The following is an 18567-nucleotide window of genomic DNA, read 5'->3' as shown; positions in this document are numbered from 1 at the left end:
CGGTGTTCCATTGAATTCGAATTTAGTAGTAACGTGGAAACTATAAGGCATATTTGCAATTTCTAATGATCTTCTGCAAGTAACTAATCTGTCAAGTAAGTTACCCTTTATTAATCATTATTCTGTTTACGTGTGTATTCAACAGCTAAGCATTTACTACATAGGTCTCGATGGGCTAATACGAGCTCCAGTCGCCTTTCTACGAACATCACAGATTAACTTACCGACTTGTGCTTGTTTACAGGTAACTGGTCCACGCGATCTAATTATATTCTATTTGATTTTTTTCGGGCTGTTTTATGAAGTAGCTGTTAGATAAATAGTATCAGGCGAAAAGACTAAACTTGATATGTAACTCAATAAACTGTCGGTCAATACTATCACTAGAAAATGTTCTTTTAGTGTCATCATTTTCCTACGTGCTTTAATGATCGTACGCTATCTACTACGATCTACGTTACGTAGATCGCTGAAATACAAAGAACAAATATGATGGCAAAACAGGTTTCAGCTGCCCGGCTGCACGACTGTTCTAACGTTTTAGTGTGACAATGCGTCCCGTTAGGCTTAACAAACGCGCCTTAGCGCCTAACGGCGATCTCGTGAGCATCCAGCTTCAAGCACGATCATTCGCCGGCCATCACATTGCACTGGAAAACAAATTTTCATAAGCCTATTTCTTATCCATAGAATATTTATAATCTACAATGTGCTATAGCATAAAAGTTCAGCAGATACCTTAAAATGCATTTTCATCGTGTAATTTTTTGGATTTGTGTTATTTCATGCGAATGATGTCTTCCTATTTGCGGAAGAATAAATACAAATGTAATTCTAGAAGTGGAAAAATCGACTTACCTTTCGCGTATGTCGCATTTAAATTATGGTGGGGCATTCTAATGCGGACATATTTTAACGGGCTTTTTGTCGTAGGGGGGCAATACATCATTCTCGGAAGCAGAATGAAACCTTTCGAGAATAACAAACTCAACGTAGCGAAAAATGGTGCGCCGTCTTTAAAATTAGATCAGCCATTATTCAATTTGTCTGCACTTGACGAGCTCTCACCAAAATCGACAATTTTCTATTTTGTCTAAAATTAACGGCCTACATTATTGTTAGTCATCATGTGATTTCTGTGAAATCATCTGTTTCATCTTGATTTTGATAACGCGAACAAAAAGATTCTCAGTATTTTCTAACGAACCCCTCAAAGGCGTTGAGAAGTTATTGAAATAACACAGAAAAAACGTTCTTCATATACCTGTGCCTTTGGTAAAGAAAATGATGCCATTTTGAAGAAGAGGATACCAGCTGCTAAATAGGTTGTGCAAATAAGCTACTACGTCTAATCGTTTCAAGACTTTTTGACATCTTTTAAATTTTTTGGCATTTTTGAGACTTTTGGCCTGCTATCAGGCCAGATATTAGTTCCTCTGGAATTTTTCGCATGTACAGCCTTTCTACGTGTATATATATATATACATATAGTTGCTACTAGCTGTGGAGAGCATTTGTTGAGGCAGGTAATGAAAATGGCTTTCATTTTTACTCGTTTTTACAGAACAGGTAGTCTATACTTCGATGTATCGTAGACGAAAACGGCATGGCGGTTGTGCAGACATACGCTGTACTATTTTTCCGACCAGGGTATTTGGTACCACAGATTGGTTTGTATCTATGGTATCTAGCCTATGGCCTATGTATCTAGAAACAAAATGCATGAATTGCACGACGCACATTTGGCATGAGATATCGTGATGCCGATTGTGCCCGAGTAATCATTTCGATTACGATTAGGTTGTGGCGGATCGCGTTTTGCGGGGTCGAGGCTGTGGGTGTATTACTGCTGTTCTTTAACGTTACTCTTCTATTATGGTAGCACACTTACGATTTCTACAAATCTTTTTGACTAACCCGCTACGTCATCGCGACCAATTGAAACTGTAATTTTATCATGAAAATAACAACAATAGTAACATACGTAGCGTCTAACGAATTATGTTGCTCTTGATTTGAGCATTTTCGTATCGTTATAGATACCATATTAAAACAGAGATGCTACTGCTTTACTTCCAACATAACCAAGCCTCGGTGGCTAAATTAAATTCAAAATCTTTCGAACCTAATATGATGTCAACAGGGCTGAATTGTTCAAAATAAGATAATAAAAACACAAAACAGTAGAAGTAAACAGTATCCGTAAAAAAACACCAAATTGACTCTAACACTCATCTGGAACAACTCTCGAGGATAAAAGCTTAGTGATGTGATCCATCGAAAGCTTTTCAAGTGGATCCTTACGCAACTGTGCCATAATTAGCTTCATTTGTTGCTTAATCCTTTTGATGCATCGGCGTTACAGTTTCAAGCCTAATATGTCCTGGAACAATAAGGTTTTTCATTTGACTTGCTAGTTATGATTAGAAGTTTGTGGCCCATTATATAGAAACTGAGGCCACATTTTAAACGTTGGTTGGTAGGTACGTTAGTATTGCAAAAAATACTATCGAAGCTGATGTCTTAGGGTCTTCCATCAAACAGAAATTTGGCATACATTTCCTGTGATAGTACACGTCGGCAAGTAAACGTTCCCTTTTCGATATACAATATCTTTTCTAGTTTCATTTTCGACCGCTAACCTCAATGCAGGATAGCTATAAGTAAAAGGATGCTTACAAATGACACGCTGCCCCTAAGATTACTAGTGATGAAGCCCTGAAAATTCATAGTTATATTGTGAAAAGCCTCCTGCTACATGAAGGGCTCGTAACTTTGTAATTAAAACATTTTTAATGATCTACGTTAGGAATCACGGGCTTGGTTAGCGGCTAGGACAGGTCAGAGCAACGTAGAGGAGACCTTCAAAGGCCAGGGAAAGCCGAACACCATCAAACAGACACTAACTGGCCATAAACAAGCAGGTCGCGGAGAGGGGGAAGGCTTCGCTGAAGGCTCCGCTGAATCTCGGAATAAACAGGGTGGCGCTTGACTCTCGTGTATCGAGCCACGAGGGCCGGGAGGCAAAAGGAAGAACACTAACAGATTCTGCGCTAGCCATAGGAATATAGAAGTCTCTTCGTAGTTGTACTTCGATGAGAGGCAGGAAAAGAATGCCAAAATCTTGGACATTAATGGTATCGTTACCGAACTTATATAGCTAGGAACCAACGTTCGATTCTGATGCGCGTTTTCGGCGTCGCTGAAATCTGTGGATAAATGAAAGAAGCTACGAAAGGCGTTGGCAAGGGTACACGTTTGAGAAAAGCTGGCTGTTGGTTCCGTTGTGGTTCCTTGTAATTGGATGTGTTAGAGACAACGAAAACTCCAGTCATGTAAGCTAGGTTAACACGACTGTGATAACAAGTTAAGGACTCAACGCTATTCTGCCGAGTGAACCCTCTTATAGCAAAGTATTATTACTAAATGGAAATAATCGATGCGCTTTAACTGGGATCTTTTAAGTGAAGTTTATTTGAAGTGATTTAAGTAGTTTAAAGCGTTTTCGTAAAAAAAAATGTGCTGTGGAACCTCTTCATTCGTTTCATCTCAGAAACGGCAGGGTTATGTGGTGCCTTTAAATTCAGGATGACAGCTTCCCTCCATTCGGAGGGTGAGTGCTTCCAAAGCAGAATCAACATGACTGCTTTCGGGACACACCTCAATACTAAAGGAAGTAAGTACAGCAGAAAATATATAAACGGTGCATAGATTCTATGTCTATAAGTAAGCATTTAAGTAAATAATAGGTTCTTGTACTGGCAAGGAATCGACGGCCAGGGAAAAGGCACAGCCGGAGCAACATTATTTAATGTATACACTTTGTGCCAGAAGGCACTGGCGTTAAGGGGATATTAAGCATTTTAGGTGACTGAGAAGCTACCAGTTTATTTCGTCCAAATTCAACCATCAGATTTGAACCAGCAGATCCGACCAGCAATGCAGTCCAACCCCGTGCTTGTGCTCCGCGGGAGCCTACAACTGATTGAGCTCGAGATTCCTCTGGCAGCTTTTTGTAAGCGGCTCAAAGGAGTTGTCGGTCGCAGGTAGAGTCATGGCCAGTGGACAAACCATCTGCTTCGTGCTGGCTTGTACACTTCACGAATAGATTCAGTGGGAACGTTTTGTGGTAAGCCCATTGAGCTCACCACAGTGTCTACCAAAGCATGAAGAATTTTTTTAGATCCATTCTGTATTTAAACTTAATTTTGGACTGGTGCTTACATTGGGCAGCGTTACGAGAGCAAGCCTTTAAGTACACGCCGTGTTGCATCGTAATGTCTCGTTGGCTGTAAACAAGGCTGAAAGTTATGTTGAATATCTATATAAAACTAAAAAATACTCCATATTTATTTTAAAACCTTTAGCATCTTAGAAAGTTTCTTGGGTGTAGGCGATCCCTTGTTATATGGGATAGTCCGCATGGTTAGAGTTTCATTTAAAAAAAGTACGAGATACGTAAGAAGCTAAACACTATAACGTAATCGAAGAAGAGACAAGATCATTAAACTAAATGTATTTTTCAATTAAAAAAATCACGAAGATTTGTTGTCCAATACATGAAATTCATAGTACTGATGCAACAAAGATATATTTTGGCTTTTTTTAATAAAAAAACACCTTACGTTTTCCTCATAATAGTCCAGTCACGCCACGCTAAACCCGAAAATCTTATCATCAATCCAGCACGATGAACGTCATGGATGACAGACTTGTATCGAGTTAATTATAAACTCAAATTATATATGGGATGTTTCTCGCAACGGACGTATGAGGCTACATGCGTTGTTAGGCTGGGGTTAAAATTGGACCTCGAATGGCGATTTAATATTGAGGCAATGGGTAGCATGTAGTAGAAGCGTGTATAACGAAGAACGGCTATGTGAAGATCCCGACCAATGGCACTAGCGCCATCAATCGATGGTCGGCACCCAGTGACAGCGTAGTGTCCTGATTTGCTGGGCGATGTCTCATATCCCTAATGCTGTGATGAAGGTAGAGGCCTGTTTCAATACAAGATTGGGAAGGGCCAAATGAAGCGCTAACCAACGAATCAAATTAGTGAATGAAGGATGATTGTGGTGAATGATAAGTGCTTAGTGCCACTATGAAATTCTACGGCATGCTTATGTGCGCAGTATGGCCAGATGTTACCGAGTGTTCGTATTTGCGTAGGTCAACTAACTGCGGCTTTTACAGGGAATTTTGTTCATGTATCTGAGTGTCGTATTCTTTCGGATTCTGCTGAGTCGATCTGGTCTGATGCTAGCTTATACCAGTAAACAGCACGAAGTCGTGTTGATCTGTTATTTTACCTATACACATAGAAAATATATACCAGTCGGGGGACGATGGGATTGATTGTGGTAAATATTTTGGTACGAAAATTACTTACGTTATTCTAAATATGTAAAAGTAGGCAGGAAGAAAAAGCAGGGCAAACGAAGTCAAAGAACCCATAGTATGACGGACAAGTGGAGTAATCGGATAAGTTGAAACTGGTCGGAAAAAATGGCCCACGGCATGCGGAACATGGAACCTTGTCTTGTCCCGGGGGACAAAATACCTTAAAAGTGCCTATCAAAGTCTGAATATATCTAGCCCAGGCAAAGTGGACTGACACGCACCGCTTCGGATATGAATGTTTCTCCAAACTTTTATGCCTTGTATACGATGGAGAAGAGCGTAGACGGTGTAAATGGGAACTTTAGAAAAATATACTTGTAGCTATGGGAGTTCGTGATTCATTCGTGCATTGCCCACTAGATAAGGTCTTCTTTTATTGTACAGCAACCTGTTTTCGAATCAACTGGGGGTGAATGCGTTTTTGTCATTTTTTTTCTGATCGGTCAGCAGATGGGGCTGAGTTTGCCGCTGTGTCAATTTTCTAGTTAACCGTGCTTGATCGGCTACGAAAACTAGAATTCATATCATAGGAGTCTATGCAGCGACGAGCTTTGCGATCCTTTTTGGTTTCAAGGCTTTCCTACAAACCGGACCTTCTTCTTAGGCTTAATCAAAATGTCTGTGTAACTATACGTGCTACAGATGCGCTGCGGAAGTCGAAATCTCTGTATCTATCTACGATCTAAGCTTGCCAAATCATACTTGCTTTAACTGAGAAGCACCAAAAAAAAGAGCGTCCACCAAAGAGAAATGCACAGAAGGCATTACTGCTATTGCTTTTAGTGAAACGGCGAGTGAACGATGGAACTCTGGTCTCCTACTTATCGTCGTCCTGCGTTCAGGACCTCATTCCTGTCGTTGGAATGTAGCTACACGGTGTGGTGGTAGGGCACCTTGTTATCGTCTTTGCAGTGGGAGCCATTGTCGCTGTGTCCGTTGCCATTGCTTTCGATAGAGACCATATCATTAAAAGTAATGCTTTGTGCACTCACCTGCTGCTATCTTTTCCGCAGTTAATAGAAAGGAGAGAACGAAGGCCTGACGAAGGCCAGGCTACAAGGATCCGGTGCGACGAAGTAGTGGTAATGATCATGACTATCATAACAGTAATAATTCTGATCACGACGGTAATCTGTGACGTTGATTATTCAAGTCGGCGAGGGCACAGTAGAGTGAAACAAAAGGTGATATGCAGAAAAAGGGACGTTACATAATTGGATCGTTCGGCGCTACTGAGTAATAGAACTTTACGTACATTTTCTTATTAGACGCAGCGACATCCTGCAGGAGTCAGAGCCGGTGCCCACTAATAAGCAAAAACTGTATAATACTACAAAAAAACGTGTTAATTTGGTAAGAATGAAACGGTTTGCTAGCAGACTTCCCTACTATCGTAAATGGTGTGTTACTTGTCTGTGCCGTTAGCCCTAACAGGGATTAAAAACTCCTAGTGCCGAAAGAAAGGCAGGATATATATCTAAATATATCTAGCTGTAACGACAAAGTAAATTGCTGCCGAGTTAATTTAAGATGTGAGAGACTGATTTGAGTTTAAGATTAGCGTCAGGTTATATAATTAGCTTTTCCGTATTATTGAAACTTTTAATTTTAATTAAAAGTTTGATTCATTAAAATCTGTAATAAACTAGAATGTTCAATCCGACGCATAATAAACTAAAGGTGGATAGTATGTCGGATGTCTTTCGTATTCATCTACTATCCATTGCTGGTTCCTGTTCACTGCGGGAAAAATATTTACTAATTCTACACGGACTCTGCTGCGTATAGCCCTTGCAGTTCGCTACATGTAAGAAATGCCTGCGATGCCCTGTCTATCCTGGCGAAATTTCTTCAATGTCAAGCCGGTTACTTAATGTTACAGAAAATATATAGTCGTTCTAATCATTATATTTATTACTTTGCTTTTTGCATAACCTATCCTTTGTTTTCTTTAGGCAGAGTTAGCCTCAGATGCAGCTTCAAGGTTCATCTTAAACAAATTGTATTTCCATGATAAATGTTAGTGCTTAAGCAAAACTAACAATCTCCAATACTGTTGTTATTAGCACATATATTTTGAAGGCTACTCAGTAGCTGTGTTTATTACGGAGTGAAACAGAAGATATTTGGATAACGAAATGCGTACCTCTCGACACGCCCATCTCTGCACAAGCGGAATCCGGATGCGCGGAACCCTAATTGAAAAACAGAAAAATTTGCTCGCATAAGCAGTTTAAATAGAGGATTTTCAAGGTCCTAACTGAGCATGGCCTGCCAAAATATCAGCTAACTAGAAGCCCATAGAGTTAGATAGACTGGAAAGCGCTAGCGAATCTGCTGAAATTGCATAACACTAAAAGGGCAGAGATGCCAAACAAATGAACAATGTATTGTTAGCAAATTTCCATTCAAATTTCAAACCTTGCATTATTTTCGTTTCTTTGAAGCATAATGTTTCCTACAACTTCAGTTTAACGAAGGCTATCCGTCTCTTGAGCTATTTTTCATTGTAATGAATATTTTGTGGACACACGTTTTGTCTTTTTCTTTGCAGAACGTTCCTAAATCCTCATCCGAGCCGAGATATAGCTTCTATCAATAGGAGCTCAGAACTCCTAACAAACATTGACTTCACAGTATTATATAATGCAGAATTCTGTCTGGTACCGGGGATCATTTTAAAGCAAAAAATCAAATATAGTTATAGAAACGCAAACAATGTTTATACCCATTAGTCGAAGACTTCGATCTGACAAAATATTAATTAATGCCACAAATCAGAGCAAACTTGAAATGGAACTTGGAACTGATGTGTATACTGAGCGAAAATGGTGCCAGCAAATTTTTGCTGCTTCTTCAAACTCAGGATAATGTCATGGATGCTGTGACGATGGTTAGGCAACCGTGAAATGGTAAGAAAAGTTTCATTGACTCATTAGTGTCGAACCAAAAACAACAATTCACAGTTCGCAATTAACCGCCATTTTTCTTGCCGCACACGAATACGAATGAGCCCAACCCACAAGGGCGTCTGCTAGGTGCCGATACTTATATGCCATGATACGGAAACTTAATTTCCCCCCCCCCCCATTCCACCGTCACGCGTTATTTGCGCACTTGGGAATAAGAAAGGCATGATACATTTCTTTTTGATTTGGAACAGAAATTTCTTTTTACAAGAGAAACACATGAAAGCGAATCGGCACGTTTTTAAACGGCACACGCTATTGATCAATACGATTCAATTTTATATTATTCTATCCGTGCTTCTTCTAACAGCTCCTGCTTGGATTGCAGTGGTTTCTGTCTGATCTACTTGAAGTGTCTGGATCTCTAAAGGGCATAAAATGGCAATCTCGTCTCTTTGATTTTACGTTGTCGCAGCTTTTCTTCTTTTTCTTGATGATTCAAATGACTCGGACCGTAAGGCCCAGCCGTACTTCTCTTTCCTCAGGAGCGGCTTGACGTCGTAAACTATTAGAAAAGGCACCTCGTACTCTTTGGTTACCGACAGTTACTTCAACTGATAGCCTGGCTCGAATGGACACCTGCACTTAAAACCTACTGTTTTGTGTTGCTGCAACAAATTCTGTGCAGTCTGAATCGGGTTTCTCATCTCATCAAACCCACATCCGTATACGTTATACCGAAAAAAATATTTCCTGACATCAGACTCATAAAGCATTTTCCATGATGATTTACCGGGAACTAAGCAAATATCTCTGTGCGTTCTGAATCATAAATAAAAAAAAAAAACGTTGCTATAATTATGCTTCTACGTTTAATATAAATAGTTCATGAGATTATCCAGGGCGAATGATGCCAACGTTACATCTCGGGAAAAAGAAGCGAGTGGACTCTAGAAGTCAACGGTCGTTGGTTAAGGTTTCACGAAAAATCATTACAGAGAAGGGTTTAACAGCGACTAGGACAACTGCTCCAGAATCGAAGTAAATGATTTGAGACACACGAGGAAACGTGACAGCATGAATAATGGATCGAAGCTAATACGTGGTGGATATACGAAACTAATATGATCGGGCTTTAAGAGTGAGCTTTTCCATTCGTGTATCGGGAAGACAAAACCGAGAATAATTCGACCCTGCCCCATCTTTGTACTTTATTTTTTTATAGCTTAACGTGCAAGTAAAGAAACTATTCAGAAAAACAGTTATTGAGAGACACAAGAACCACGGCTTTCCAGCAAGCGGGGTTATGCACTTGCTAACATGCGAATGCATACCAGTACCTACAGAAAAGCAGGATTTTACTTCTGTTCGTAAATTAATAGGCAAAAATATGAATCCTTGTTAGATACCATGGTTTTCTCTTCCGAACGCACACAAACGTACACGCCCCAACGCACTCAGAGACGCACGCAATTGGTACGCATTTTGGTATGTTTTCCCAGTCTGTTTGCATTTAGCGCTATCGCAACTATCTTATGAATTTCGCGAAATCCGTACACTTTCCTCTATTTTTTTGTCCCCCCTCCCTCTCTCTCCCTATGCTTATTCTCGTTTGGTCGATGACAGCAAATCTACGACAGTGAAACGGTCGATTCGGCCTAAATAAGGCCATAACAGCAGCACCTGCTGCTGTAGCCATGTAGAACTGGTGCTACCTCGTTCAGTTCTTGTTGGAGGACATCCGTCTGAGTTGCAGTTGAGACACATAACCATGTTGTCTGAACCGAAGCAGGCGAACGCAGAACGTGCGCGTATCGGTACAAGAAAAACACTAATCGTAGCAGGATTTGCCACAGCTTCTATGACGAGAGCAGTCTCGAACCAAAAACTATTGAAAAACAGCGAGAGAGATGCCAGAACGAAGATGGGTAACAGACGATCACTATCGGTACCTCCAGCGCCACACGAAAATGGCAATTCTTCTTGAAAGATTTACCCTGTTTTTCGATGTTTCGTTGTTAAACCTCGGCTAGTTTTGTAATAGCTTTGATTCGCCGACGAGATGAAGCGAGCTGCGACCAAGAAGAACATAAATGGGGCGCTGTAAGGGCTAACTTCGTTTCGGTCCACTTAGTGTATCATCTCAATGCTTCAAGCATTAAACGCCGGTATTGATCATCATCTTCATTCAGGCGTCATAGACATAATGGAAGCATGAAAACCGTTTTCTGATCTGCTTATCGCAGGGAATGGGCTTAATGCACTTTGAACGCACTGAACTAAAACTGTAGCTGGAAATAATTGTCAATGCCCCACTTTTACGTAGTAAATTGTGCCACAGTAGACAGAGTTCCGCCTAATTATAATTTTCTATTTTGAAGACTGTCTAATATCTATTGAAGCGCATTATATATTTACAATAAAGAATACGGCACTGATTTGCGAAGATATAGCTTTCGATTTTCTTCTGTTTGGCTAGATGGTTCCCTAAGCTAATGGCCGTCACATAGAGAAGCCTATTGCTACTGCAAACCCGGGTCACATCGATTGTTTATTTATGATTAGAGGACCTTTGTGTAGGTCTTTAAGTTCTGCACGTCTTACAAACAGCATATAAAGGCTGATGAACTGTGATAACCGGTAGCGTACTGGTAGGCATGTTCACAATATAGCTACGGTGATGCATATACACAAAATCGTGCTTTCTTAAACCCAAATTACTTCGCGCTTCTTTTTTGCTTTGAAAGCAGTAAGTAGATCGAGCCAAGCGAAGGGTGCACGCAATACGATTTTTGCCCGCTACTCGTGCGGGCAAAAATCGTATTGCTACGTATTGCTCGTAGTGCGTCGTGTATTTATTTTTCTCTATTCACAGTGCGCACTAAACGCTTACGGCGGCCATAACATACCGTGCTCTTGAGCCCTATGCACTAGAGAGCACTTCAGTCTTACCTCCGTAGACGTCCAATGGCCTTGCCTTAACACCGAAAATTTCTTGGCCGTTTAAACTGTTGCTCCTGACTTTCATCGGGGCTTTTTACCTGACCCATTTGTGCTCTGTTTGATTCAAAAGTTTAATCTCTGACCTATTGTTTAATGACTAGGCTAAATAATTTAGTCGTTTAAGTTAGGACCAGCTTAGCTTTATCTTCCGTTGACTCAAATGTACAGCCGAAGAGTCTGACGTGGCCTTTTACACGTGATACGTAAAATGGACTAGCTTAAAAATCAATATATATACAGTATTTGTTTGTGAAACGGGTCCGATACCGATGACTCGATTTACTTAATCAGTATATAATCTTCCGAAATGTATATTGGCGGTTATACGTGTAGTTGGGCGTTGTTTGTTGTCGTAAAGACCGTTCATTCGGCTATAGCTCATTGAAACGGGCTACCGCTCCTATACGGGTTGAGCAGCCTTGTAGAGGACGTTCTAGCGCACGTAGGCTTACTGAACGAGCGCTCGTTGAACAGAGCTGCCCATGGGAACATTTTGTGTTTCACAGTTGTAGTATCTATTAGCCAAATAGTATATCAGGCTAACATAGATTCGATTTGAGCTTTAGAGCCTATTGTGATTTTAGGCTAAGGATAAAGAAACAATGTCTGTTATGAATGTTAACGATGTGAAGTTTGCCTGCATGTACCCCGGATCGTTGCCCTAATATATTCGACAGTCTCAAATATGTACCTGTACTAATAGCTAACGGCTAACTTTGGAGAACGACCCTCTAGACAATAATTACTGTGAAATATAAAATAGCTCTTTAAATATAAAATCAGTGAATAAGTTTCATCTTAAAACCCGTTCCTTTCCTCTGGGCCGTACGCTTTTTCTTTACACCTATTCGAAATGAAACTTGATGGCATTGGACATTTGCGTGATGTTTATCTTTGTACGCGATTCTATTCTCGTTACTATCAAAGCCGAACAAACAGTCTGTTGTTGAGCATGTGTATACACTGCAGTATTCTCTTCGTATTGGCAACAGTTGTCAACAACTAGGCTCGAAGCTGATACACGCACGACTTAATGACCACCGACGCAGTATAGCGATGTTATAGAATGGTTCCCATTACTGTTCCTATTGAAATTATTGTAAAATAGTCCTTGGTCGGCCGTGGCATTTTTATAGACACAATGATCAAGCAATTAGACTGACAATTGATTCAAAGCTATCGTAGCAGGGCATGCGTCCTTTATATATCTCGTAACGCGCCAGTTGGCGACCATTTCGCCCACGTATCTACGAGTACCCGTTCTCGTTAACATTGGTTCTATCATGATTTTCTAGTATATCTGATAGTAACGTTGCTGCCGCGAACGTATTGCGTTGCTATGATCTGGAGAAGGCGCACTGCGCTAACTTTTCGTGCTGTTCCCTACTCTATGACACTGTATTTGATCTTCTTTCAAGTTTCTGTGCCTCGCTAGACGAAAGCATGTTTATCTTGAAAGTTGCAATAGTCGTAACCATGTTTATCTATGTCACAGACTCAAGCCTCGCAAGTGCGCTTGATAGCTGGTAGAATTTCTGGCTGCGGTTTTGTCCACTTCTCGATTGTAGCTTGTTACTGTTATTTGTCACCTACGTCTCTTTCCAATAAATTGCCCACAACAACAAGGGCGATGGTTTGTGGCTGACTGAAGTCGAAGTCCATTTTACTATTATGGACCTCAAGTGTTGTAGCGCAGGGCAGACCTGGTCACTCTATCGTTAGCGTCCTATGATGCTGTTGGAACCGAAGTTATTGTTGTCGTTTATGATAGGGTCATTCTGCCGTGGACACTTTGACAGTTATTGAAATGAGGCGAAACACGAAATATTTCATGCCCGCAGGATGTAATCGTTCATTTTACATGCAGTATTCGTGCCTTTTTTTTCGTTTTGATAAGATTGAAAATAAACACTTGTATATACAATATTTTCAGCTATAGCGGCTTATTTAGAAAATCATCTGTCTGTAGCAAAGTGGTCTGCGAATATATTTCCCTGTCTGTGGGAAGCGTCTATCTGGAGTACAATTGACGCAACGTATGGATGTATAACACCACACTAGCATTACCGAACAAGACGGTATACCTATTTTCCTAAGCGAGAAAATGGAACGTGGACCAGCCTAGCGTATACGATACGATATACTCATACATACTTTTGCATAAAAGATACGAAAAGGATCAAGTAGATAAGCCGTTTTCATGTCGTACTGAGGCTCCCATACTCTTTCCATTGTACAATAACTGGTTCCCTGCTTTGCCTAGCGTCTACCTAACAGCTTGAAGCTCTGGCCATTTTTTAGTCAGACAGATGAACGATACTCATATTCTCTCTAACATATAGCTATCGTATTTTTATCTTCGTAACAAGATAATATCCTCCTTTGCGTTTAAGTCGAAAGCGAAAGATCCATCCAAGTAACAAATATATGTACAGGATACATAACTGAAAAGCAAAATAGTGTACTCAGGCGTCGAAGATTTCGTGGGAAATTTAAATGTCGTTTTTCACTTCGTGTTGATTTTTTTAAATCAACATCTTTATTTAAGTGACGGGGGGGGGGGGGGAAACGTAGAGGACGTAAGTGGTGGAGCCGATGGATGTGCCCGAAACATCATCGAATCATGACCGTAACGACATCTACTACCGCAGCACGCGGTATCAAGTGGCTACTGCTGGCGCTGTTCATTCGTGATAAGTTCTTTCTATTCTAAGTGGGGACAGTGACGGTGTGAATTGGCACTTATGGCCGAAAAAAAGAAACAACCGTTAAAATGGTTGGCGTTACTTGCCCCATCGCGGCCACCCCTTCTTCCCGTTAGCCTTCAACAAGAATAACCACTCACCTATTGACTGGTAAAACAGCGTACAGCGCTGCTGTAGTCTTTTTCTTACCAAAGCTCAACGATCATCGAACATCGTGATCGCACCTGATGATGAGTGAAAGTATCCACGTCCACTTCAAAGCTCGCATCATTCTTTAGTCTAGCAGGCCGCGCATGTCTTGATCGTAGTGCCGTTTTCTTCTTTTTCGTTCTTCTTCGTATTATAGCTCATCTGCGTTTCATCCCGTTACCACTGCGTTACCAACCCATTGCTACTACGGCGGCCGCAACCAAGAAGACCTACCACGATTCGACAGGTTTTAACGAGACTACAGCCGTGTTGACCCCTCCCTCAAGTCGCGCAATTCCATCCAGCGATATAAAACTATTTTGACGAGTCATCAAAGAGGAACTTCAACAACTTCATCAATCATGATACTGAAACTAATGGTGATGACAGTGACTGCTGATGCTAGTGGCGCTTGTTGTTGATGCCTTTTAGCGCTTTCCTCATTTAGCCTTCGTTCGTCTCTTGTTGTGGTGTATCCAGAAACGCATGCTGATCTTTAGAGTGTTTCTACATTAAATGACTGTGTCAAGACCCGATGTCGTTCCACAGTCGGATCAGCTGGAAACACGATTGAAGCAACCTTACAATATGCTTGGCCCCGTCTAAGATTCCACAAGACACCGAAGAAGGGATAATGAAAGAGAAAACGAAAAAGATGACGTAACCAATCGCTGCAGGGGCAGCACTAGGCTTATTGTAGAAGAGAAAGTTTGGTATTGCAAGCAAGCATGTGTGCGGCTCCACTACAACCCGTTGCAATCGCTGCTGGCGTAGGCGCCCTTTTTGAATGTGCTTTCCCCATTGATAGATAAAGATAGGCAGATGGTCGAGTAGCTTTACGGCCTGAAAGTCAGGATTGCAGATTTCGCGAAGGAACTCGATCCGACGCAGCAACAGGATGATTTGCCGATCCTTGGCTAGTTATTGTGGTTGTTCATGTAAGTTATTGAACTTACCATTGCTAATTTATTATAATTAGAAGCCACTATAAAGAACCACACTGTTGTTGCATTGCTGTTGTTGTTTACTATACAAGAGATGTTGCACTGGATACCGATAGGACTAGGCTCCCACGGCACGTAGTACGCACGACAATGCAAACCCCAAATAAGCTAAATAATGCCATAATAAACATAAAGTATAAATAAACATAAATAAAAAGCCAACGCTAACAACGCTTCTGTTGCTACTACAAGGAGCCGTTTCTACGTGTGGCAGCATTAAGGTAGACATTTTGATAGGTAGACAGTTTGACATGCATTGATAGGTAGACAAATTAAAAATGCGAATAAAGGCTTTGCTCACTTACTCGACCTTTACTCAGTAGTCCTCCTGCCTTTATTTCCGATTTGCATCTTTAATCTCCCTCCGACCTTTTTCCTTTCAAAGCTACAGTAAACGTTGCGTTTTGAAAATTCACAAAACTGCGGCTGCCGCCCCTGCCGTGAACGTCACAACAACAGCTAAAAATGAACGGACGCGAAAACGTCCGAAGACGCTTTTCCATCGGCCTAAAGAAAGGCAGCGGTAACAGCAGTAGGAATACGAAGAAGTCAGTAAGGCAAAATGGCGCAGGGGCAAGACCATCAACTGCGATAGCACTTGCGTGTCGAAGGTTTATCCACAGTTGTTCTCTTCGATGAGTACAAAATCTTCTTCTTTGTCTTCATGTTATTAATATTTTTCCTTGATATTTATTATTATTACGGCAGCTATTATTAGCGCTGCTGCTTGTGCTAATTCAAGCATTGTTGATATCAGAGCTAAAATTGAGCGGGAACTTTTCCAGCAAGTAATAAATGTAACCACTACGATTAGGAAACCGGAAAATTCAGAGACTATAAGTATTTTGAGCTGTGAAACCGGTGAAGTTGTTGGGTACGTTTCAATGACAAGCGGAATTGCCATTAAGAGCCATGATATTATCGTTTCTGACTGCTGTTGTTATCGCGTAAAGGGCATCGTTAGACGGGGCGTAACGCTCACGTTAGCAAACACAAGATCCGAAGAATACATATGCGACTGTGGGAAAGGTGACGAACGAGCGAAAAAAAAAACAGAAATTATGTCAGTTATTACTGGAGTCAACCACCGCGAAGCGACAGGTTGATCTGTAAGAGATTCTATTCGAGATTAAATGTGATTTTGGAACAAACGATCAACCACCGCTAGGATTTCAGGGACTGCCTATTAGTTGGTAGCTGTCTGTCGTAATGACCGCCAGCTCTAATTGTATGGTGTGTCTTTATAGTGTATGCATAGCATACGCATATAAATAACTTCTCGTCTTTGTGATGAAGGACAACGAATCAGCGTAGGCTTCCTGTCCTTTTGTCTCCAAACGAACCCTGATGTAATAGATATACACTGTGTTACTTTCACGTCGTATTCGCCAGCTAATGGGAATGCTAGTGCGTGTCTGCCAGACGGCAAGACGCTTAGGATATCGAATGAGACTGTAAACGACCAATCTTTTCGGGTGTTTGCGCGGTTCCCTCCAGCAATACGCTGCATCATTTATCAAGCAAAAAAAATACGGGACAAATCATAAGAATGGAACCTGTACCATGTGACTGAACACGCTTTGGTTATGCTGCATAATTTCAATTAGGACGCTGCAGTGTTTTGCATTTGCAGTATAAATCGTGCCATGTGTGATAATGCACGCACTCAAGTACAGCTGCACGATGAATTATAAATCGATAAGTTAATTTTTCCAAACCAAAAATGTCAATAACTGGATGCTCTTGCGAAGAAATATACAGAACATCGGTTTTCTTTGATTTTCAGCTAAATTGCAAGCTCCTCCAATATTAGCCGATTTTGAATAAAGTTTTACTTACGATAAGTTAAGTTTTTTTTTCACAACTTAACAGAAAAAATGATCGGAGTCGCTTCTGTCTGGATTTTCGCATTTAAACAATATGCTAATTGTTAAATACAATAACCCCCTAGTCTTCGTTTTCTATTTGACATTGCCTTTCTGTTATATAGCTTCAGTTTTAGCCAACTCATTGCTCGAATGTTACTTGTTATACCTTATCTGTTTTTACCAATAGTGAGACCCATTAACCTGTTTATTAAGTGCAGTACACGTTGGGGCAATTTCGAATATGTATAAATTTTAGCTTGAAAGCGGTCACAAGCTTTTACCAGCGTAAGCTCCAAATCCGTGACGCTTCTAAGAAGCGTAAATTATATCGTTTCAGCGTTCTCGCTGACTCTTTTCGGCTTTTGTTGCTACCGCAATCAGAAGTTCTTACATAAGCGTCAGCAGCAACAATTGTGATCGTTGTATTTCTTACCTGTTCACTCCGGTGGCCGGTTACTGTTTGGAGCCTGTGGCCTTTGTCGTCTCCACGCCCAAATGTCAAGCCATTCAACGAGCAAATGGAGCAGTAATTAATCTATATCAACCTGACGCGGACAATTTACTACTGAATATTACTACTGCAACAGTTATTAATTACAATGACGCCTCCGCGAGACGGACAGTATGGAAACGCCTGCCGTACAGTGAGACGCGGTGGTATTAGATCATCATCCTCATTGCTAGACGTAAAAAGATAAATACATTTTGTAATTGGCCTGTATTACATTATATAGATGCAATAGCTACGATAACGGCACAGGTTGTGCGTACGCAAACGAGCCTCGTATCGGACGCTTAATTACAGTCTATAACCTATAACTCTTCGTATAAAATTAAGCGATTCAGGCCGAGCGCTCGTTGTTGCAGCGAAGACGCTCAGTTTGAAGCTGATTTTTATGGCACTTGCGTACGACTTGCAATGCGATCTTAAAAATGAAGAGATACCCTGTACAACAGCCGGAAACTAACCAAATGCCACGCAAAATGTTGACATTTATGCTACGACGAGGAGCAAGCGACGAGCTACAAGGCGTAGAGTACAATTAACTATTTCTAGTCTATTTTATGAAGAGTGCATACATTATATGTATACCGTACTGAAAGTGGATAAATTTGCTCTACTGAAACAGTAATTGATTTAGAGTGTACTGTAACCTAGAAATTATATTTCGAAATGTTCTGTTTTTTTTTTTGATTTCGTAGAAAATCGGCTATTATCGCATTCAAGCGCGGCTGTTTCCAGTAATGCTATTAACAGCTTGTTTTCCCCCCTTCTTAAGGAGAAGTACGCTTCAAAAGCGAGCAAACGGTGAATAGTCTATCCGCAGGCTATGATACCTACTTTTATTGATTCCGGCTGAATAATACGTCTCGTTATTTGTGCAAAAGCACATTTAGAACTAATCGGAGTTTTACCAATTTTATTTCAACAAAATTTCGACCTCCTCGCCTATCACCCGCATACGAAACATGCAAAAAAATC

At 40.8% G+C, this 18567-nt stretch overlaps 1 protein-coding gene across 16 annotated transcripts in view; it reads left to right on the top strand.

The window, feature by feature from the left end:
- Nucleotides 1-18567, top strand: part of LOC111243831 (uncharacterized) — a 158598-nt gene that overhangs the window by 109266 nt on the left and 30765 nt on the right. The window contains exon 1 of one of the 16 annotated variants that reach the window (XM_022790052.2): nucleotides 3005-3676. The exons of the other annotated variants lie outside the window; for them this stretch is intronic. The gene's annotated coding sequence lies outside the window, so the exon portion shown is untranslated. Of the gene's footprint in view, nucleotides 1-3004; nucleotides 3677-18567 lie in introns of those variants that run through there. 16 annotated transcript variants of the gene reach the window in all.

The sequence above is a fragment of the Varroa destructor genome, unplaced genomic scaffold, assembly GCF_002443255.2.
Source record: "Varroa destructor unplaced genomic scaffold, Vdes_3.0 BEIS01000001.1, whole genome shotgun sequence".
NCBI lineage: Eukaryota > Metazoa > Arthropoda > Arachnida > Mesostigmata > Varroidae > Varroa > Varroa destructor.
This window is presented reverse-complemented; position numbering and strand designations above follow the sequence as displayed.